Below are 24,075 nucleotides of genomic sequence, written 5' to 3'. Positions count from 1 at the left end.
AATAATAATACAATACAATACAATACAATACAATACAATACAATACAATACAATACAATACAACACAATACAATACAACACAACACAACACAACACAACATAACATTCAAGTGTTTGAATGTAATGTGGATATTAGTTATTTGCAAGAATTCTGAAATAAAGAGTTGCAATATACTTTATTAACAAATCAGTGGCTTGGAGTCTTTTGGAAGTGGTGTGGCTATAATAAATTGAATAAATAAAAGAAATAAGAATAAGAGTCTTAAACATCTATGTGCAAAATTCATCAATCTGGGAATGATTTAGCAATTCTGAGAAGTAAATCAACTGAATCACAATTGGTATGAGGGACCAGTGTGATGCTGGTCCCACAGTTGACCCAGTTTCTCCAAAATGATGTGTCCCAAACACTCAAAATGCTTATGCTTTGGAGGATTCATATCTGGTAATCCTAATTCTGGAACATTTTGTTTTCCCGATGACTTTTGTCAAACCTACTCCAGACTAGGCTGTTTTAAGGACAATTTGGGGATTGCCATGAACAACTCACAGCATCAATTATGATTTAAACGATTTACTTCTCAGAATTACTAAGTCATTCCCAGATGGATGGATTGATACTTTTTACATAATATATTTAATATATTTTTATTGTAAACCACACAGAATCTCATATGTGGAATGGGTGGCTATATAAATTGAATAAATAATAAACGTAAATAAGTCTAAAGATAATAGGAACATAGGTTTCTGTTGCCAAAGCTGTCCACTCAAACAAACCAAACAAACCCACAATTGTAGCACTAGGTACTGCTGAGCAAACATAGGAAACAGTTTCTACCTGATCTTAACTGTGATTGAATTAATCATAATTGAATGGTGCTATATCAAAATCTGTAGTCTATTAACCAGCATTTCCTTACCCAACTAGGAAACATCATCAGTGCTGTGGGGGATGGGGGGGGGCAAGGTGGTTTGCTTGAGCAAGACAGAATCAATTCTGAGGAAACAGTCCCAAGGATACCCAAGGCAAACTTTTGCATCTTTATCATATATTCCCAGCACCAGGAGTTTTCTCAGAAACCTGCTAGAAGTCAATTATACATTGGATTGGTACTACATGTTCAGAAACAACCCTGTCCCCTTCCTAGTGTTGAAGGTAGATATGTGGATTGAAAGCCAAACTCATCTAATAGACCACACTAATTTTACAATCGGGGCCCTGCTTCAAGGGACAACATAGAAATAAAGCCAGTTTGGTGTACTTTAATGGTTGAGTTACCAAGCTAGAAAGTGGGAGACTGTGAGTTCAAATCCTGCCTTAGCCATGAAAGCCAGTTTTGGACCAGTCAATCTCTCTCTCTTAGTCCAACGCACCTCACAGAGTTGCTGTTGTGGGGAAAATAGGAGGAGGAAGGTATGTTGGATATGTTTTTCACCTTGAGTTATTTGTAAAAATAATAAAGGAGGGATACAAATAAATAAATAAAATTAAAAATCTTTAGGCACTAACTTATGTATAGAGTAGAATAAAATAACAGAGTTGGAAGGGACCTTGAAGGTCTTCTAGTCCAACCCACCTGCTTAGGCAGGAAACCCTACACCACTTCAGACAAATAGTTATCCAACTTCTTCTTAAAAACTTCCAGTGTTGGAGCATTCACAACTTCTGGAGGCAAGTTGTTCCACTGATTAATTGTTCTGTCAGGAAATCTCTTTTTAATTCTAAGTTGCTTCTTTCCTTGATTAGTTTCCACCCATTGCTTCTTGTCCTGCCCTCTGGTGCTTTGGAGAATAGCTTGACTCCCTCTTCTTTGTGGCAACCCCTGAGATATTGGAACACTGCTATCATGTCTCTCCTAGTCCTTCTTTTCATTAAACTTGACATACCCAGTTCCTGCAACCGTTCTTCATATGTTTTAGCCTCCATATCATCTTTGTTGCTCTTCTCTGCACTCTGAGTCTCCATGTCTTTTTTACATCGTGGCAACCAAAACTGAATTCACTAACAACAGATTCCATGGTACAGGATTCATTTTACCTGCTCTCCTCCTGGGAACATTACTGATGAAATTTCTTAAGACATTCTCCACTTGAAACAAATTCACTCCTCCAAACTACAGGTATTTCCAGATTAGGAATTATCCAAATGAAGCAGTACCTTTCCTTCAGCTATGTGACCTTCTGATGATCCTATGTGTTAAACCAGCTCCTCCTTATCTCAGTTCAGACCAGTTTCTGTGAAAATCAAAGTGCTTCATGTTTGCCTGCTTCTTGTTTGAGATAGGGCCTGTCACCTCAAGGTCATAGGTTCAAATCTGGCCCACATCAGCGGTGACCGAAAGCGTTTACCATCTGCTGACAGTTCAATGGTCTGTGTGAAATGAAGTGAAGGAGTTATACTTTGTTCTTGGTGTGTGTGTGTGTATATGTGTGTTAAAGGTGTTACAATCACACCCAGAAAGACCAATTGGTAATTTTCTGATAGTAGCTTCATCCAGAAAGGCCAAATTTAACAACTATCTTTCCTGAAGAGTATTTGAAGGGTATATGTTTGTGTGTCTTCAAGTTACTAAGGGACTATTACTATACCACCAAATTTACTCCAGAATTTCCAGTTTTTTCCAGATCTAGGGAAGGATTACCTAGATCTACTACTGTAATCTCATGAATCAGTAATCCTTGGCTATTTGTAATAGATCCATCTTATATATGTTAATGTATTATTACAGATTTTTAAGCTCACAAAAGCTGGTTTTGTTGGAGGGAACAATTTGGTTATGCACCCATATAGTCTACTATCGTATCCTAAATAATCACATATAGAAGATTTAGCAACATTTTGAGTAACCACAGCAACTGAAAAAGCATACATTCACAGACTTCTGAGTAGAGACTACAGCTAGATCTCGATTTACAACTACATTTGAGCTCAAAATATCTGTTTCTAAGTGAGACTTTTGTTAAGTGAATTTTGCCCCATTTTACGACATTTCTTGCCACAGTTGTTAAGTGAATCACTATAGTCATTAAATTAGTGATATGGTTGTTAAGTGAATCTGGCTTTTCCATGGACTTTGCTTGTCAGAAGGTTGCAAAAGTTGATCACATGACCCTGGGAACTACAACCATCATAAATATGAGTCAGTTGCCAAGTGTCTGAATTCTGATCATGTGACTATGGAGATGCTGCAACAGTCATAACTGTGAAAAACGGTCCTATGTCATTTTTTTCACTGCCATTGTAACTTTGAATGGTCACTAAATGAACTGTTGTAAGTTGAGGACTATCTGTACTGAACATTCTACTATCACCGTACTATCATGGTCTTCTGAGATAATTGGGACACCTCTATATATTTTGCTATATCGATGTTCATTCTGTTTGAACTGAACACTCCATGCTTTTATTGGAACTATTTACATGTTGAGCTATCTCTCTAAAACAGGGGTGTCAAACTCGATTTCATTGAGGGCCGCATCAGGGTTGTGTTTGACCTCGTGGGGGCAGAGTGGCATGGCCAGGGGGCGTGACCAGCTCGACGTCACTCATGCAGTGGTGGGTTTCAAAAATTTTTACTACCGGTTCTGTGGGTGTGGCTTGGTTGGTGTGGCAGGGGAAGGATACTGTAAAATCTCTATTTCCTCCCCACTCCAGGGGAAGGTTACTGCAAAATCTCCATTTCCTCCCAATCAGCTGGGACTCGGGAGGCAGAGAATAGATGGGGGCAGGGCCAGTCAGAGGTGGTATTTACCGGTTTTCCGAACTACCCAAAATTTCCACTACAGGTTCTCCGAACTACTCAAAATTTCTGCTACCAGTTCCCCAGAACTGGTCAGAACCTGCTGAAACCCACCTCTGCACTCGTGTCGGGGGCACCTGCAAAAGGGGAAACATTTTGTTGCAATATTTCCAGGATCAGACTCAATAAAGATAATAGAAGTTAAAGCTTTAAATATATTTCTTTTTAATTATAATAGGCATTCTATATTCACTGAATATTCAAGGTAGAAGCGACGAGAATGGTGAGGGTGGCTCCTTATATATACAAGGGGTGGAGCTAGGAATGGGAGTGGTAAGTTATGAATACATTAAAGTCCAAAGAATAAGTTAACCTCTGATGTTCCATATATACATTATTTACACATTGGAGAATAAGGCATTTACATCTGACAAATCCCCCTCTAAATGCCGGTTCGTTACACAACACCAATTACATTCTGATTCAGGACAATATAATACATATAATTTAGAAGTTAAATATTTGTGTTGTTTAGAAGGTAAGGGTTTTGTTAATATGTCAGCTAATTGTTCAGAAGTATCGCAATGTATTGCTTTAATGAATCCGTCTTGAGACAGTTGTCTCACATGCTTAAACTTTATATCAATATGCCTGGACCTTTGTCCAATTGCATCGGATCTGGATATTTCAATGGCCGCTTTATTGTCTTCATGCATAATAAATGGTAAGGTGGGCTTCTTCCAAACATCAGTGATCAGATCATTGAACCATACAAGGTTATTTGCAGCCTTGGACAAACAAACATATTCCGCTTCTGTAGTAGAAGTGGCTACTAGTTCTTGTTTACCAGTATACCAGTAAACTGGACAATCATTCAATAGAAAAACATAACCAGAAGTACTCTTTCTGCATGATGTATCACCAGCCCAATCTGCATCAGCATAACAAGTAATTTTTGGTTCTCTGTCATTATTGGGTTCCAACATTAAACAAAAATCTAATGTACCCTTCAGATATCTTAGAATTCTTTTGACAGCTTCCCAATGATACAAGGTTGGTTTACTAACATATCTTGACAATAGATTGAGAGGTAATGCAATATCTGGCCTAGTCCAATTAGATATATAAAGGAGTGAACCTATAACTGATCTGTAAAATGTGTTGTCTTTAAACTCAGGGGAAGATTCATCAGTGTTTCTAAGGAAATCAGTTTGCATAGGGGTGTCACAGGTTTTAGCATTATTTAAGTTACATTTGTTTAGGAGTTCGATGATTTTATCTTTCTGTGTAAGTTTGAATCCCCTTTTAGTTTTGTTAATTTGCACACCAAGGTATTTATTCACTTTACCCAGAGATTTCAGTGAGAAGTGTTCATTTAACTTATTTACAAAGATTTCCCTGCTCTCTTTATGCTTTCCAATGTATAAAATATCGTCCACGTAAATTAATACAAATTCAATATGATCATTACTCTTTTTTACAAAGAAACAGTTATCAGCAGTGGTGGCGTTGAAATCCATGGTCTTAAGTACTTTTACCAAGCAATCGTACCATCTTTTGCCGGATTGCTTTAATCCGTACAGACTCTTATTTAATAACCAAATTTCGTTCTTATTAGTGTATTGACTGTGTGGTGCTCTTACATATATTTCCTTATCTAATTTTGCATGTAAGTATGCGGTCTGTATGTCATATTGGAATACGTCCAGATTGAGTGCAGATGCTACTACAAGGGCTGTTTTGACACTCTCTGTTCTCACTGTGGGTGAATATGTATCAGTATAGTCTTCTGGATATTTTTGTGCATAGCCTTGTGCAACTAGTCTAGCCTTGTATAAGGTATTGCCTCCTTCTAAGTTCTTAATTTTATAAATCCACCTGGTACCTATAATTGTTTTATCCTTAGGTGCGATCGCAGGTGTGAATACATTTAATCCTTGTAAACTTTCCATCTCTTTTTCCATAGCTAGTTCCCATTTTTCTCTTTCTTCATGTGGAAGTTTCAATACTTCTTCATATGTATTAGGTGTTATTTGTTCTCCATTCATATGCATTATGTAATCTTTGTATTTATTTGGTATTTGGTTTCTATTGTTTCTAATAGTTCTTTCAGGCTTGCTATGGTTATCATGCAAATATCTAGCTTCCTTTTTTGTTAATGTGTCTGTCTTTATTTTATGCTGACTATTAGTCCAAGTTTTGGTTTTGTTCTTACTTTTGTTAATATTTTGATTTTCTGTTGTTCCTTCCTCGCAAGATATCGTATCTTTACATTTATTAGGAAATATTTCATTAAGGTGCAATTTTGACCAATTGGCCTGTTCATGGAACACAGCTGTTCTGGATACTATAAATTTGTTATTACTATCAATAAATCTGTACCCTTTGGTTCCAGTTTCGTATCCCATGAATCTTAATCTCCTGGATACGTTTTCTCCCTTTCTCCTCAATTGTTTAGGTATGTGTACGTCTGCAGTGACTCCAAATATGTGCATGTGTGATAATTTGGGTTTTCTATTGTACATCACCTCATATGGTGTCTTATTCACAATACTGGACCAGGTTCTATTTTGAGTGTAATTCGAATAATGTAATGCCTCTGACCAAAATTGTTTGCCTAAACCAGCATCCTCTAATGTGCACCTAATCATGGTTTGTAGTGTGGAATTTTTCCTCTCTGCAACTCCATTTTGAAATGCAGAAAAAGGATTGGACGTGAAATGTAACATTCCTCTATCCTTTAACCATTGGGAGAATTCTTTAGACATGAACTCACATCCCCTATCTGTCATAATTTGCTTTATTCTGATATTATGTTGTGTTTCTATACGTTTGTAGAATTCCTTAAATTTCTGAAATGTTTCATCCTTGTGCTTTAATGTGTAAACAAAACCATATCGGCTGTAGTCGTCCACTATTGTTAGGAAGTAACGTTTTCTATAGGTAATTGAGGGACTTAATGGACCAACTAAGTCCATGTGTACCAAATCAAAAATACTGTTAGTTGATCTGTTAGATTTTTTTGGTCTGGGACTGGTTTTTAGTTTGGTGGACTTACATACTGAGCATTCCAAATAATTTTCACAATTTTTTATTTTGACACCTTCTGCGTGTTCAGTCATTTTTTGTACTACAGGAAAGCTTGCATGTCCTAACTTCCTGTGTAAGATGTGAGCACACTCATCATGAATTGGTTTACCTATTTTTGGTTTCTTTTCTTTGTATGTATTTTTGTGATCATGAGTTATTCTACACTCATCATTGTCACTGTTACTGACATTTTCATCATCTGCTTCAATACAATCTTCCATATTTGAATCAATGTTATGTAAACATCTTTCTATAGTTATCAGATAGGGTAGACCTCCTTTTATCATTACAGTACCTACATTTGTTTTGTTCTTTTCTATAGTTGCTTTCCCCTTTGAGAAAACTATATTGATATCAGATTCTCTGCTTAATTTTATGGCACTTAGTATGTTGTGAGGTATTTCTGGGATTAATAATACCCCCTCTATTTTCCCTAGACCAGGCAAGGTCACATTTCCTTTGCCTAGTACTTGAACCTTTTCTTGATTAGCTACCTTTATCACAAACTTATCTTCTATAAATGAAGATAATATACTTTTGTTGTTGGTGGTGTGATTTGTTGCACCAGAATCAATAAGCCAATTGTTATTCTCATCCTGCTGTGTTCTGGTGCTGTCTTGTTTATTTAGCCCATTCAGTGACCCAGATTTCCTCTCTTTTGAATTTTCTCTACCCCCTCTACCTTCTTTGTAATTTGGTGGGCTTCTATATTTGTGTCTATCTGTGGAAGATTGTCTGTAATTATATTTGCTCCTATATTCTGGTCTATGTCTCTCTCTTGAGACTTTGGGGCAGTCTCTTCTACTATGTTCCCTGGATCCACAATTGTAGCATCTAAAGGCCTCATTATGTTTATCTTGAAAGACTACTTTCCTAAAAGGTTTGTGGTCTGTTTGGTTATTGGATCGATTTTTTCTTGAATTGTCTTCTGCTATCAATTTGTTAGATAGACTTTCTATGGATAAATATCCCAAATTAATGGTATCTAAGTGTGACATAAAGCTATCCCATGATGGATCAAGTGAATTGATAATAACACTTTTCATTGTTTGATCTGAAATCACTTCCCCCCTCAATTGTAGCTCAGCTCTTATTTTGTTTAGATTTATCAAATGCTCACTTATAGAAACCCCTGGTTTTACTCTAGAGGAAAAGAAATCCTTAGACATTCTTGTGGTTGTAGCTACGCTATCGCTGTGAAATAGATTAAACATGCATTGAATTATTTCTGATACAGTTAGGTTTGGTTTGATGCTATGATACATTGCAGGAGACACGCTAGATATTATTATGAAAAATGCTCTATGATGTAAACAATCTATTTTTAAAGTCCAAGGTCTTCTTGGAGGGCTAGTTATAAAGAATAGTAAATTTTCTTTCATGAAAATAACCTGAAGCTGTTGATACCACTCTTGTAAATTAATGCCATCAATTCTAAGTTTTGGGAAGTCACTGGGTAAGTTACCTACATTATTCTGTCCATTACTTACAACCTGGGGCAGTCCGTGATCTCTCAAGTGCAGGAAATTACAGAACGGCATTGGGATGCTTGCAATGAGTCTGCGCGGTTCTCTGGCCAGTTCAAGTCCTTCTGGGTCGTCTACGTAGTTTCGCACATGCGCGTTGTTCATTTCTTCTTTGGTGGCGTCGTGGAAGGTTCTCTCCCTTTCAGCTCTCTCGATCCGCTCCTCCTCAGATGAGTCGGTCTCTGGCTCGGTTTTTGGGGTTCTGGTGGTGGTGACGGTTCTTTTCTTCTTTTTGTGTGCGTTGGTATTCGATTTTGTCTGTGGTGTAGGGCGAAATCGGCATGGCTCTCTGGGCTCGGGCGTCGTCGCTTTCGAAGTCAGGATGGGAGCGTGCAGGTCTTGAGTCGCCGGTTTGATTTCTTGCTTCTTCGTAGATGTCTTGGTAATTTTCAGTCTTGGCCCAAAAGCAGCAAAAAGCGTTTTCATTGCTGATTTTACTTGAGATTTTGTTAAATCGTCTTCACTTTCTGATTTTGGATCATCTGAAGAGTTTGAGACTTCTTTCTCACTTTCTTCGTCTGATAGTGTTTTTCGCGCCAGAAATTTTGAACTGAGCGTTTTGATTGGCTCTGCTCCATTCTCTTTTGAAGTTCGTTGAAACCAAGATGGCTGCCATTCAAAATTTCGCGCGGGATCACATCTTTTCTTTTTAACAACTATTTTCTCAGTAGTCATCTCACTTACGATTTTTTGATCTTTGGGTTTTTCTTTAATGACGTTTTTCTCTCTCGCTGCTCCGCTGTTCTTTAGCATCTCCTGGAGGTCCGCGATGAGACTTTCATCATTCTTTTGGCTTTTTAGTATCTTTAATATCTCTGACCTGAGTTCGTTATTTTCTATTTCGATTTCTTTCTGGTCATTATTTTCACTCATTAGTTCTTCTTCTTCAGTGGTGTATTCTTCGGATTCTCTCGAAATCGCATTGGTGGATTCGTTGATCATCTCTTGATCAGTTTCTATTTCTTTGCTGTAGGCCCTGGTGTTGGGCCTATCTTTCTTGGACATTTTTAATTACTTATTGAGTCAATTAACCATCCTCTGCTACCAGCTTGTTGCAATATTTCCAGGATCAGACTCAATAAAGATAATAGAAGTTAAAGCTTTAAATATATTTCTTTTTAATTATAATAGGCATTCTATATTCACTGAATATTCAAGGTAGAAGCGACGAGAATGGTGAGGGTGGCTCCTTATATATACAAGGGGTGGAGCTAGGAATGGGAGTGGTAAGTTATGAATACATTAAAGTCCAAAGAATAAGTTAACCTCTGATGTTCCATATATACATTATTTACACATTGGAGAATAAGGCATTTACATCTGACACATTTCTCCTTTTGTTTTGTTTTGTTTTCCTTTTAGTTTAGAGAAGCTAAACTAAACTAACTAGTTTAGTCAGAGGAGGTCCGTTTTTGCTGGCAGAGGGCTGCAGGTGGCCGTTGTGGCTGAAAATGGGGCCCAAAGGGGCCATTGCGACCCCCCTGAGCTCTGTTTTCGCTGGCAGAGGCATCATGGGCTGGTCCTTCGCTGTTTCCTGGGCCGCCCTGTGGGCCAGATCTACAATAGTGACCAAAATTGTGGAAACCTTTTGGGAAAAATGTATTTTTGAGGTTTGATGGCCAATAACACCACTTTGTTTTTGAGTAGTACCATAAAATTATATATCAATGGAAAGATAATTTAATCAAGAATGTAATGCAACAGGGTTTGTTCAATTATCTGTATTCTATAAAAAGTTATAACCAAATAACCAGAAAAAGGAAGCATAACTTGCTTAGGTTGATATCAGGTAGCTTTCCTTCATCTGATTGTAGCCAATGAGCATGAGTGTTTAGAGAGCCAATCAGGTGTCATCTTGTTTTGGCAATAAGTCGAATAGCCCAGACCTTAACCCAATTGAAAGTCTATGGAGCTGACTAAAGAAACTTGTTAGTCAAAAGCGACCCAGCAATAAAACCCAGTTAATAGAAGCAATCATTCAATCTTGGTTTCACATTATAACAGCTGCAGAACTAAAAGACTTGGTTCACTCCATGGGAAGACGTTGTAAGGCCATCATTCATGCCAAAGATGACCCAACTAAGTATTAACTGTCATGGTGATAATTTTTGTACTGTATATCTCATTTTTTCTATGGTGATAATTTTTGAATATCTCATTTTTTCTACATGTTTCACTTTTCTTCTTTATAACTGCTAATCTAATAGCAAATCCTTCATAAAAGTTATTGCATTACATTCTTGATTAAATTATCTTTCCATTGATATATAATTTTATGGTACTACTCCCCCCCCCCAAAAAGTGGCATTATTAGCCATCAAACCTCAAAAATACTATACACTTTTCCCAAAAGATTTCCACAATTTTGGCCACTATTGTAAATACTCTGCAGGCTGGATCCGGCCCGTGGGTCTTGAGTTTGACACCACTGCTCTAGAATCAGCTAAGACTAAAGCTGTGTTTACAAACAGGAGAATGAGGTTCCCAGAATTAAATTGGTGTGTTTATTGTGAGCATCCTAATTTATTTCAGATTGCACTGCATCAGTACATTGTCTACCTGGTAATGCTGAGGAACAGGTTTAACTTTCATAATGGCTTTTGTTGGGATTGTTCCACTGGTGCAATATTAATCGGAATTGATTTCGTACCGTACTTAACTTGCTCTTCAAATTGAGATATGAATCTGAACTTTTGCCAGAAACACAGAACTGACCTTAATGCTCTCGAAAAAAATACTGCTGCTTCTTAAACAACACAATGTTTGACAAACTAACTGATAAATAAGCCCTACTGTATTCAGTAGGCATAGCATTTATCACTAGAAATATAAAATAAGTGAAATAATATAACTTTTTTCTTTAATTCACCTCGAAGGCCAAATCCTCGCTTACTTGAGCTCAATTGGGATTTACTTTTCAGCAGATGTAGACGTAATGGAGAATCTGTAGCTTGGAGACCAAATCTTCACCTCTCTAATCTCACCTCTTTCTCCTTCCTTCCTTCCTTCCTTCCTTCCTTCCTTCCTTCCTTCCTTCCTTTCCTTCCATCAATCCTTTCTTCCCTCTGTAAAGAGAAATGAATACCTTCTTTTGTTCAGAAGGAACTGGATAGACTCTGTCTCATACTTCTTCAGGGTGACTGAAGAGATTGCCTTCTGCTGCTTACAACTTTCACCCAGAGAGAACAAAGGCAGACCCTGAGCCCATAAGCCATGGGTGTCAAACTTGATCGTGTCACATGATGTACCACAACATTTTTTGCCTTTGCGGAGCCGGGGTGGGTGTGGCCTGCACGTGATGCATCTGGCCCGCTGACTGCTAGTTTGACACCCCTGCCATAAGCCAATACAGGAAGTCCTCAACTTAAAACAATTTCTTTAGCGACAATTCAAAGTGACAACAGCCCTGAAAAAAAATGATTTAGGGCCATTTCCCACAGTTATTGCGGTTGCAATACCTCCATGATAACATAATCAAAATTCAGGTGCTCGGAAACTGGCATGCATTTATGAATGGTTGCAGTATCCCGAGGTCATGTGATCCTGTTTTGCGACCTTCTGACAAGCAAATCTGGAGAAGCCAGATTCACTTCACAGCCATATTACTAACTTAACAACTGCAGTGATTCACTTAACAACTGTGGCAAGAAAGGTCATAAAATGGGACAAAACTTTAGCAATAGAAATTTTGGGCTCAATTGTGGTCGTAAGTCAAGGACTACCTACATGTGCCCCTTCACCAAATCTATATATGGCCCTCATCCATATTTATTCTAAAATGCAATTTTTCACATGATAGAGAGGGGAAACTACTAAATACTTGACAGGAAAGTGGTTGGTTTCTTAAACAAAAATTCATTAAATACCAAAGAAATGGTAATGGCAATAGCAATAGCTATTTATATAGTGGATTTACAGACGGCTGTTATGTATAAGCTGGGTTGACAAAATCAGAAATGGGGAGGTGATAAGCCACCTGGGAAAGCAAAGGGAAACTATCAAAACCATTAAAAAGAGAAAGTTAGAATGTTTCGGACATGTGATGCTACACCTGGAAAAATACACCAACCCTCCAGGAAAAGATTGAAAGGCAAATGAGGTCCAGGCAGAAGAAGAACATCATGGCTTCAAAATCAAAGAGACTTGTTTGGACAAAACTCAGCAGCACTTTTTTGCGCAGCTGTTGATAAAAATAGGATCGCCAACATAACCGCCAATGTCCGATGACGGATATGGCACAAGAAGAATAGCAATAGCACTTAGACTTATATACCGCTTCATAGTGCTTTACAGTCCCCTCTAAGCAGAGTCAGTATATTGCCCCCAACAATCTGGGCCCTCATTTTATTGACCTCAGAAGGATGGAACTTTGAGCCATTCAGGATCGAACTCCTGGGGCGAGCAGTGAGTTAGCCTGCAGTACTGTATTCTCACCACTGCACCACCACGGCTCTTAAGAAAGTAACATTTGTTGTTTTCACATTACCTTTAGGAGAGTCACCCATCAACACATCACCCAAATCTCTCAAGCAGAAAAACTGTACTCCTTGTACAGTTGAAACAATGATCAAGAATTGATTTTTTTCTTGTGTGAAGACTCAACACTGATATCATTCAGTTTCCTACCCCCCATCCATATTGGGGTTAAGAAAAGTATCCAGTCCATACATTGGATTCAGTGTGATCCTCCAATAATAGAATTGCACCATACATACAGTACATATTGCAGAAAATTCTGTGATTTTGCAAATGCGCTTCTTTTTGAGAAAATAATTAGGTGTTTAGCCCCGTCACACTATAATGAGCTTTCTCTAAGAGCCATTGCTGGTAATCAAGCTCTCAGAACCAACAAATGTGATCGATTGAGATGCTTTACTTCACGATCCTAAAATGACATAATTTGTTCCTAACTAGAGCAGTTGTATATCTCTTGGTCAAATGTTGCTGGCCAACGTTTCCAGGCTGGGCATTCTCTACGTGCAGCATCTAGCTGGAAGCTGTACAGACACTTTGTCTGGCTGAAACATCATCAACAGAATAAGCACAGCTGTTTGAGCCATGGGGTAAATGCTCATTCATTTCATCTTGCTATTTTTTGAATGATTTCGGCACTCTCCATGACATTACCATAAGTCTCATCCTTTTTAAGACATTGACTTGTCTGAAAAATGCATATGGAGAATATACAGTGTACTGTTTTTCCGCCTATTTTCTGTAGAAATGAATTGTTAAGAGTCAAACCTCTCATTGATTTTTTTTTTCAACTAAGTTCCTATTCAAGATTGCAGAAATATGGGTAGATTACATGCTCCTTGTTTCCAAATGACAAAATAATAGGATGAGTCAGATAATGTTACTGGATTTATGCTGGTCAATGACCAACAAACATTCATTCTTACTGGGGGATATATTCTAGAACAAGGTGTCAAACTCCAGGCTCACAGGCCAGATGCATCACGCACTGGCCATGCCCACGCCCGGTTTAGCGATGGGGAAAAAAGTCCCGATACCTCACATGATGCTGCCATGACGACGTGAGTTTGACATCCCTGCTCTAGAACATGACTAGATGTTTTCAAGAGGCACATTTCTGAGGTAAATAAAATTATGAAAATGATGTTCTACTGTCATAATATTTGCTGATACTCCAGGTTCAGCTATATATAATGTCATTTTGAATATTATTTATTTATTTATTTATTTATTTATTTATTTATTTATTTATTTATTTTATTTATTTATTTATTTATTTATTGGTTCAATTTATATGCCGCCCTTTCTCCGGAGATTCAGGGCGGCTTACAATGTGTTAAGCAATAGCCTTCATACTTTTGTATATACCTACTTAGTAGGGCTTTCGGCCCCCCCAAGTGGTGTTATTTTTTATACAAAGTCAGCTTATTGCCCCCACAATCCGGGTCCTCATTTTACCTATCTCGAAAGGATGGAAGGCTGAGTCAACCTTGAGCCTGCTGAGATTTGAACTTGCAGTAACTGCAGGCAATTGGTGCTACTTAACAGTAAGTAGTAATAATGGCAATTACGTTCAAATCTAAAAAAAAAAATTGTCATTTTAGAAAAATCTCAACTGATTTTTCATGAAGGGTTTGTGGTTTCTAACATTATAACAAGAATCCTAGGATACCAATCATGCAGAAAGAAATATAAAAGTTGAGATTTAATAGTATAACCTATTTTTATTCCTGTTAATTAACCCATTAGGCCAGGGGTGTCAAACTCGCAGTCACTGTGGCATCATGTGATATATTGTGACTTTTTTCTCCTTCACTAAACCAGGCATGGGTGTGGCTAGCGTGTGACGCATCTGGCCCGTGTGACACATATGGCCCTGCAATATGCCTAATGCAAGCCCTGCATTAGGCATGTTTGTTGGAAACAACCACAACTGGCAAATGCTAAGGCATTATAGTTTATAAGCCACTTTAATATAACACATTAAGCTATGGTTGAACAAACCACATTTATGCTAGATCGTATAATATATTGCAAGACAGTTTTGGAAAATTATTCATACAGGCATGTTTTCTTTACTTTACAAATTTTGTAAGCAGTTCTACAAGTTGTGGAGTTCTGGGGTAGTACTAACTTGGCATTGTAGGCTTAATAACCATAGAGAAATTAACAGCTATGATTAAGGAGCCTATGTTTATATTCACATTAGTCGAATTGCCACTCATTTAATATGTTATATAAACACGCTCAGTAATTAGGCTATAAAAATTCCCTTTGCAGCAATGGAAAGCTTTTTAAAAACCTACTTACTGGAGAATTCTTGGAATAATGCCCAGTTGAACTCAATGGGACACATTTATTAGCATGTGTGCCTCTGATTAAGCTGTCTGTCAACAAATACAGGCTGCATTTCTTCATTCAACTTCTTTTCCATTTTAATTTTAATGAAAAGAAATTCTGTTTCCCTCCTTCAAACAAATTCTAGTATTCATTGCAACAAAATACACCTGTAGATTTTTGTACAAATATAGTGTTTTAATTATGTATCTCTATATGTATGTTTAAAGGGATTTTTCTCTTAAAACACATGTCTTATTTGGACAAAAAAAAAAAAGTCAACTGATGGGACAGAGTATACGGAATGCCTTTACCACAATACACAATTTCTGCAGAATATGGGAGATATAGCACAATCTATCTGGGAAACCCTGAGTTATGGAAGATCAGCATATAAACGGCCAATCTTGTCATTATCCCAGTTGCCATACAGCTGAACTGAATGGATTCTGGGGCCAAATCCTTCAAAAGAGATTGATTTATCCATTAAAACCTCTCAGTTCACTGAAAGGAAAATAGTGGGATACCAAGCTGAAATGTAAAAGTAATTTTAACAGATGTTTCGGAAACAGCACTATTCTACAAACGGTTCCCTTTCCTAATGTTTTGCCAGTACAATAACTAAAGCTAAATCCAGAGGAAACCGCTGTATTTGAAGAACCCCTTGTAACTGCACACATCTGGTTCTCAAGTTTATCTTGGCCTGGCAGAAGATTCTTCCAAGAAAGTTTGTTTCAATTATTGTTCTCTGTGTCCGCACACATGAAATAGCTGGGGAACTACCAAGTTCACTAAATCAGCAAGAAACCACTTCACAATAATTAGGGATAATTAATTTAAAGGCAGCTTTTTTTCTCCACCCCACCCCACCCCCTTTAGTTTTGATGCAAAATCACTGAAGGGGTTTTGCAGTGTGTCACAGCCACAGAGGAATAAAAAGTAATAATAGCAGTAATCCTTATCAACATCTTTGTTCTAATGGCTTCAACCAGCGAAAAGATGGGAGGAATACATAGCTTGGTTAAAAAAATAAAAAAATAACACTGCCAGTGGAAGAGGATGACTTACAAAGGGGGCAAACCGAGAGCAAGCTACTCCTTCTTCTCCTAATGTAAGTGCCAAAAATGCCAAACAAACTTGGAAACGTGGGAGGAAGGAAAACTAACCCGCTTCCTCTGATTGCTTTGATTTTTATTTTTTATTTTATTTATTTTTTTACTCAGGGTTCCTCCTGCTCCATCCACTCAAGTTTGTCCGGAGGCTGAGATTGTGGGTTGGGTGCCCCCCCCCCTCCTTTCCTCCTCCTCCTCCTCTTCTTTTTAACTGTGATTTCCAAGTCGCATTTCAGATTCAACTCCCCAAACTCTTTGATCTTTCTCTCTGTCTCCTTACCCGGAAGAGAACCTTTGCCTGCTCAGCTGGGCGCTCGGAGCACACGTGGAAAAACCTGGCGCGGCTCCCCGCTCTTGCCAAATTTAGTCACACAAAGAGGCCAGCGAGGGGAAGCGAGGGAGAGGATGAAAGAGACAGCCGGCGGGACTTCAAAGGGAGCCCCTGCCCCGCCCCTGCGCGCCCTCTAACCCCGCCTCCTGCCTATATAAGGAGAGGCTGCCGCGGTGGCCTCTCTCACGCAACTGCTCGGTTGCTAGCTCGCCCCTCTTCCTGCCCAGTCCTCAGTTTATTTGCTGAGGGAAGCTTTGGCTGCCCCCTCAAGTAAATAAAGACATAACTTATGTATCTACGAATGCGTGTAATGTATGTATATATACACACACGCAAATGGAACGTGTTTTGTTTCAGAGCTGACTCACCGAGTATGACACACACACACACTTCCTCTCCTTTTCCACTGGCTTGTTTGGTTTCACCCCCCCCCTCCCCACACTTTTCGTCCCACCTCATTTGTTTTTTCATTAAATTGACTACATTTCCGGATATTTTTCCGGTCCGCAGGCTTGGCTGCGTCGGCGGGCAAAAGGTTATCCATTGTGAATCGGTCTGCGGTTTAAACTCCCAATAATTCAATGCGATGAGTTCACACGACGCGCGGGACTCCAAGGCGGCTTGGCTAAAACTCGTGGTTCAGGAATTGGCTGCGTAAGACAGTTTAACCCCCGATGAACAGCATCGTGGTTTACAAGAAGTTGCCCCGCTTGCTTGGTGCCGCGGAGTAATCGTCGAGCTAAAAGAGACTCGCCCCAAGTGGACGATTCCCACGACCTATCGAGCCACAAAGGAGTCATCGACATCCGAGTTAGATGGAGCCTTCCTGATCGGCCAGGCATCTTGTCCCGGGGTTCTACAACCACCCCGTCAGACTAAAATGGGCATAAAACAGACAACCATTCAGGGTAGGTGGTGGTTTAAGCCTTAACCGAAGCGCCCTATAGATGACACGCCTCGGATTTTCAGCTGCAAGGGCGTTGTAGGTTTGTTTGTTGAGTTCGGTTCGTACACGGGGTCCAGCCTGATGATTAACCCCGATGTACTTGTAATGTTCCTGGTGCGCTGACAAGAGCGCGATCCTGCCCACTGGCCCGTGTTTCTCTTGCGTTTTTCTTTTTCTTGTGAATCCTGCACCTTTATCCTTGGGCTGGCGCTCACGTGGGAGTTAAAGACTCAGAAAAAGCACCAAGGTTACTTCTGAGTGTATGTTGGACTGTGTTACCGATCCTCGGTTCCCTCGATCAAAAATGAGACTGCTGCCCAAAGGGCATTTAAAATCCACAGAACAGATTTGAATATTTCTTTAAAGCAGGGGTCTCCAACCTTGGCAACTTTAAGCCTGGAGGACTGCAACTCCCAGAATTCCCCAGCCAGCAAAGCTAAGCAAAAGCAAAGCAAAGCTGGCTGGGGAATTCTGGGAGTTGCAGTTCTCCAGGCTTAAAGTTGCCAAGGTTGGAGACCCCTGCTCTAAAGGCCTTCTTGAGCCCCTTTCTAAATTCTCACTCCCTGACAGAATACAGATCCTTACTAAGTTAAAAAGGCTTAAATTTAGCCTTTAACCTTCTCCAACCTAGAAAATCAATAATTACCTGGGGGGGGGCAGGATTATTTTCATCTACATCACCGGAAATATACGTTTCTTGGGGAGTAAAGCGAGTGGAATGACATCATGTGCCTTGTGCTCCTTTCTCCAACCTGGCGCCCTCTAGATGAGTACACCCTGTATTTTTATCACTCAGCCCTGGAGCACATCCAGGGTGCCAAGTCGAGGTAGAGTGCGTGATCCATCGAAGCTACTGGCACGGTCAATGAATATTCCTCATTTGGTATCCCAGGAAACCCAGATTTACATACCAAACTTAATATGAAGGCTGTTTAATTGATGGCAGGATCTCATCAAGCCAAAACTGGTCATCCCATTGATCCTCTCCGTCTCAGGACTTCCAGGCAGTGGGATTCATTCTCATATAAATATTTTTATTGTTTTGTATCACATATTCCATTTCTATGTTGAACAGTGGGTTTTCTAGGTGTCCAAAGTGTTAACATATAAAAATCATCATAATCATCATAACCAGATACATATAAACATATATGCATAGTATCACTTTCATATTCACTTTCCAATAGGCAATTAATTACCGAGATCCTAAAGATAGGAAGCTGCATAGGAGTGTATTATAAACCAGGGTAGTCAGAACCTATGTTTTTGTCCAGACACAGTTCAGTTCTAGGAGGGCTCCACCGAAGTAAAAGCAGCCCTTTAATATTCAACTTGGAGGGGGGGGGATATCCTATTGAGTTCAAGAGGGTTTCCAATGAAGAAAAAGTGCTTTACTTCTGAGTAAATTCCACTGGATTAAATGGAATTTCCTCTTAGGTCAATAGACAAAGATACCTTATATGTAATATCTTTTTTTTTTTAAATTTGATTTATATGCCGCCCTTCTCCGGAGACTCAGGGCGGCTTACAATGCGTTAAGCAATAGCCTTCATACTTTTGTATATTTATACAAAGTCAGCTTATTGCCCCCACAAACTGGATCCTCATTTAACCTACCTTAGAAAGGATGGAAGGCTGAGTCAACCTTGAGCCTGGTAAGATTCGAACCTGCAGAAATTGCAGGCAGCTGTGTTAATAACAGGGTGCATTAAACCACTGTACTACCAAGGCTCCTGTATCTGTAAGGGTTTAATTGGAGTAGTTTCTATTTACAAGAGAGTTGAGTGAGATAATATTCCAAGGAAGAAGCCTTATTATCTTTAGTCTTTTCATTTCTAACTTGCCTCTTTTAGCTTGATTCAAACAATGCACCGACAAACTCATAATGTGACGTAATTGTTGGGGGGGGTTAGGGTCGTTTGTAAACGATGGTTTATGACTTAACTAAGGAGTGAAACCGGAGAATTGTTCCTGAGCCAGCGAGCTCCATCCAACTAAGCAAACCCGCAGCTTAGTTTGATGCGCCAACCCGATAGCTGTTCGCATAGCTGAATCCCCAACTAGCTATAATCACATTTCTCTATGGTTAGTTTCGTGCTTAATGTGTCGGAGGGACCCAGAACATTGCATTAGTTCTGCAACCCATGGTTCATTTAAGCGTGATAACCATGGTGGGAACCCAGCCAGTCACTATGCGGAATCGAGGCTTTTGAAAAAAGACCTGCGGTGTTTGCAAAAAAAGCAGCCCGACTCGTGGCTCGCTTCACTCTCGTTCCCCTGAATTATATCCCCAAAGAGCCGAACTGATACCTCCCCCCCCCAATATACACACACTCTGAATCACAGGCAGGTCCACCACATTTCAGCCTAACTTGTCGCCCGAACTCAGACAATCCTTTGCATGGGTGTTGGTTTTTGTTTTTTTTTTGGTCTCAAGAGCCTCGGGCTTCCTCCATCCTGGCGGCTGAGGTTTTCCTGACTTTATCCTCTCGTCCTAAAGCCCGACTTTTCGTCTTCTCGCTCCGCCCCCGCAACTCCTCTGCTTTTCCCTTCAGTTTAGAGAAAATTCCCACCAAAAAAAAAAAAAGCCGATGGGGAAAAAGCTCCAGCCCACATGAAAGGGGAAAGGGATCTTCTTTCTTTCTTTTTTTCTTTTCTCTCTCATCTTGGCTCTCTTCAGTGGGACACACGGTTCTTTTGCTGGGGAGACCCTGTTGGCGGGGCCCTTGGCTCGTTATAAGAGATTGTAGCTCCTGATGGCTAAGGAAAGGGGGGTGCATCGAAGTGTATCTCAGCCCACCGCGGAACCGAGCGCAGCTATGCCCAAGGCTCTCTTTTTCCCGGTCTCACGTCTTTTACTCCATCTATTCGGGATTTTGCGAACAGTGTGACCGGGGGAAGGAAAGCGTGGTTATCAGCCGATGAGTATATAAGCTTATAGACGTGGGGAGAGAGGGAAAGGTTCAGAAACGGGCATAAATCCTTTCCTAATTGTTTTATTAGAGGGATCAGATTAATACTAAACCTCCGTGCGGAAAGAGTCCTCTCCGGAGAAAGCTTCCTTTTTTCCCCTCCTATCCGCCTCCCTCGGGATCCAGGAAGAGTCAAACATTGCCCCAAATCGACACAAATCTCGTTGAAACTTGAAAGGATTTCGCTTCCATTCCTCGATTTTTATTTTTATTTTATTTTTAATGGCGATTCCAATCGATTAGACACGTGCTAATTGGAGACCGGGCTGCTTAATCGCTACGACAGCCAATAAGAATTCTCTTTAAAAAGAAAAAAAAAAACCAAAACGCCTAGGCTGTTGCATTCGCTGCTAGTTCATAGAAAATAACCAAACGGATCCTTAAAACGCGTGATAGGGAAGGTGTTTTCCCAATACACCTTTTTTCCCATCAAACACAAATCGCGCTCCCTGTCTTTCTGAGGCAGAGGCGAGCGTTTAGTGACAAGATTTAAACAGCAAAACCCTCAGATCGCAGACGACTGTCAAAGGAAAACCGTGGCTTTGGCGTCTCCAAAGAAGGGTGGGTGGGTTGGTTTTTCCAAAGAGGAAGATCTCTTTGCGCCAGCAACATCAAATGCAGCTCTCCCTTTACGCGCTAATTTTCTCCCTTTCCCCTCCTCCCGCCTCTTAAGCGGTTCCCATTATGTAGTTTAAAGTACAATAATCTCGAGGGCAAAGGGAGGGATTCTGCCAATGAGAGCGGCAGCTCCAACAATTAACGTGAAGGGGAAAATAGGATTCGAATTAGGTGGAACAAGATCAACATTTAGCAAAAGCGCCCCTGAAAACTTCTTCGGCTTCTAAGCAGCCGCCTAAAGCTAGAGAAGGGGGACCTAGAGGCAGCTTTTCGCCAGCTGCGATCTGCTCGAATCAAACGCGAGTTTATGGGGCACCAAGTTCCCGCCCCATTCATTACTGTGGAAGTTGCTTCCCAAGACCTTCTCTTCATTGGCGTGAAGAGGATATATATCCCACGGAGATATACCGCCAAAGGCCACGTGGACAGCCGGCTTGGACCTTTAGACAAAAACCCACTCGTGTTTTTCTGATCACAAACTCATATCGGGGTAACGCGTTGGCTTTTATGCAGCATCCTGAGGTTTCGTGTTTCTCCACTCTCCAGAGTCCTTTTGTCTTTCTCCTTACGAGGCTTAGATAACTGGGTTTTTTTTTATAATCCCCAGATGGAAGCAGCTTTCTTTCAACACTCTCGTATTTGCTTTTATTCATCTCAACTTTTTTTTTTCTTCTAAAAAAGATCATCCCAAGAAACCCTCCGCCCTTCTCTTTGGGTCCTACAAAAAATAAAATAAAACGGTTCTGTACAGAAAACGTATTATATGGGATCGACTTGAATTCTGTCTGACATATTTCCATTCCTCCGTTTTCCGGTTATGGCATATTTATACATTCGATTAAAACGAGAACCAAGCAACAAAATGTGCACTGGAGAAAGCTGCAGCATCCCAAACCGTATTTACTAAGAAATCCCACCCAAGCCAAGTCGCATTTATTACCGAGTAAACGTTTCTTAATTCGGCCGTCTAATCTTGATTTTTCCTTTCCCCTATACATGCAGGCGGTGCTTGCAGAGATGAATGTATAGATATAGGCAATAAAAAGCCTGTGATGTTCCAACGATCAGATCAGTGACTAAATGTGAATATATGGAAGGAGAATATATGAAGATGTTACTTTCTGATACACTCTCACACACGTGTATTCAGCACAGTCCGTTCAGATCAATAGGACTTCCTTTTAGACCAACTGGGCATAAGATTTCAGATTTCAACGTTCTATTTCAAATAGGATTTTAACATTCGGGAATCGGAAGCCTGAGAGTCTCGTCACGTGTTTTGCCTCTTGTCACTGTAAACACAGCAGCCGTAGGAGAACCCCGTTATCAGCCCCCAAGAATTGGATATGGATACACGGCCTCTCCCCCTGTCCCCCAAAAGGGGACAGACTTAAGCCAACAAAACAAGAGACACGCACACATCCTTGTCCCAGATTCGTCCGAGGATATTCGGATCACTATTACTTATTATTTCCGGAGACCACGATTTGGGGGGGAGGGAGGGAAGAGATGGTCTACCCCTCCCAATAGCAGCAGCCAGCCCACCCTCGCCCTCCTTTGGTTTTCGCCCAATCTCAGACCGTTGCAAAAAACAGCATCAACGACCCCGAAGAACTGGACGGGAACAACAGCCGTTCTGATTAAGGCAAAACCAAACCCCCCCCCCCAAAACAACAAAGGCAAACGAAGGGGTAGCAAAACCCAGCCAGCCCTACGTTCCGATTCCTCTGACTACTTTCTTGGTCCTCCCCCTCCCCCTCCAGCATCTCCGCCGTCCACCTTCTTCCAGGTGAAACTTTCCCGCGGACTGAGAGGTTGGCGGTGTTTTTGTTGTTGTTGTTGTTGTTGTTTTTTGTTTTTTGTTTTGTTTTACCTTTGTCGGCCTGGCTTTCTCTGCATCTACTTTTGTGTGTGTGTGTGTGTGTGTGTGTGGTTTAAGACGAAACGAGCTTTTTCCAGCCCATCCTCAAGCTTTTCCCGGTTTAAGGTTGTTTTTCCTCCTCTTCTTCTCTCTGCGGGGCTGCGTTTCCTTTTTCTCTCAAGAGCATCTCTCAATGAGTTGTCAATCAAGGCGGCGGCGGCTTCGCTTTCATCTTCTCTCCCTGCCCGCCCCCACCCTTTTCAACAGAGCCAGAGAGAGCCAGAGAGAGAAGGGGGGAGGGGAAGGGGAGAACGGGGGGGGGGAGGAGAAGAAGCGGGCGGAGGGACGGCAAAGTTACGCTACATGAGGAGAGCGCGGCGGGCGGCTGCTTTTCCACCTCGCGCGGCCCGCCTCGCAAGCCCACCAAGAGCTCGCGGACAACCAGAATCCCCGGGCCGGCGATTTCGAGCGAGGGGGAACCCTTGGTGGCAAGCCGGGAGCCAGCGAAGCGCAACCGGCACCTTCGGCGAAAGGAGACCTTTCCATGCCCGCCCCTCTCGCCGACCAAAACCGAGCGCGCGGCCCCTACCCCTACCCCACCCCTACCCCTTCACCCCCCCAAAAAAAGCGAGTGCGCGCGCGCGCCCGTGCGTGGATCGCTGAAGGGGGCAGCAGCAGCACCTGGAAGAAGTTTGGGGTGGGTTTGCCTTTTTTTAGTCTCAAGAGTTTTGTAGCCGGGCTCGGTTTTGGGGGGCGGGTGTGTGTGTGTGGGGGGGATGCTTTTCTCAATTCCTGGAGAAGCTAACTTTCTCCCCTTCTTCTTTTTAAAGGACCGTCCCTTTTTTTGCTGCCGCCCTCCCGAGAACTTTCGCTGCCGCTTCTTCTGCTTCTGCTTCTTATAGCTGCACCTAAGGAATTGTTCGGCTCCGTTTCCCCCTTGTCAATGCCAGCCGCCCGGTTCAGTTCGTTTCGGGAGAGCCAGGACGGCGTAGAGAATTAGGCAGCCGAGCAGGGGGGGGGAAAAAAAGTCTTTCCCTGCCAAAAAGGAACAAAAGCGGAGTTCTGG

The 24,075-nt window shown here is 40.9% G+C and overlaps 1 protein-coding gene and 1 long non-coding RNA gene across 10 annotated transcripts in view; one reads left to right on the top strand and one right to left on the bottom strand.

Annotated features, from left to right (window-relative positions):
- LOC117679934 (uncharacterized) overlaps positions 1-16,687 on the bottom strand; it is a 119,154-nt gene extending 102,467 nt beyond the window's left edge. The window contains exon 1 of the long non-coding RNA XR_004595488.3: positions 16,562-16,687. This is a non-coding gene — a long non-coding RNA (uncharacterized LOC117679934). The remainder of the gene's footprint in view (positions 1-16,561) is intronic.
- Positions 16,688-17,089: 402 nt separating this feature from the next.
- LEF1 (lymphoid enhancer binding factor 1) overlaps positions 17,090-24,075 on the top strand; it is a 115,234-nt gene continuing 108,248 nt past the window's right edge. For 6 of the 9 annotated variants that reach the window (XM_087875556.1, XM_087875560.1, XM_087875559.1 and 3 more), the window contains exons 1-2: positions 23,265-23,706; positions 23,840-24,074. The gene's annotated coding sequence lies outside the window, so the exon portion shown is untranslated. Of the gene's footprint in view, positions 17,521-23,264; positions 23,707-23,839; position 24,075 lie in introns of those variants that run through there. The other 3 variants (XM_087875557.1, XM_087875561.1, XM_034442247.3) reach the window with 1 other exon arrangement.

The sequence above is a fragment of the Pantherophis guttatus genome, chromosome 8, assembly GCF_059756535.1.
Source record: "Pantherophis guttatus breed Tessera chromosome 8, ASM5975653v1, whole genome shotgun sequence".
Lineage (NCBI taxonomy): Eukaryota > Metazoa > Chordata > Lepidosauria > Squamata > Colubridae > Pantherophis > Pantherophis guttatus.
This window is presented reverse-complemented; position numbering and strand designations above follow the sequence as displayed.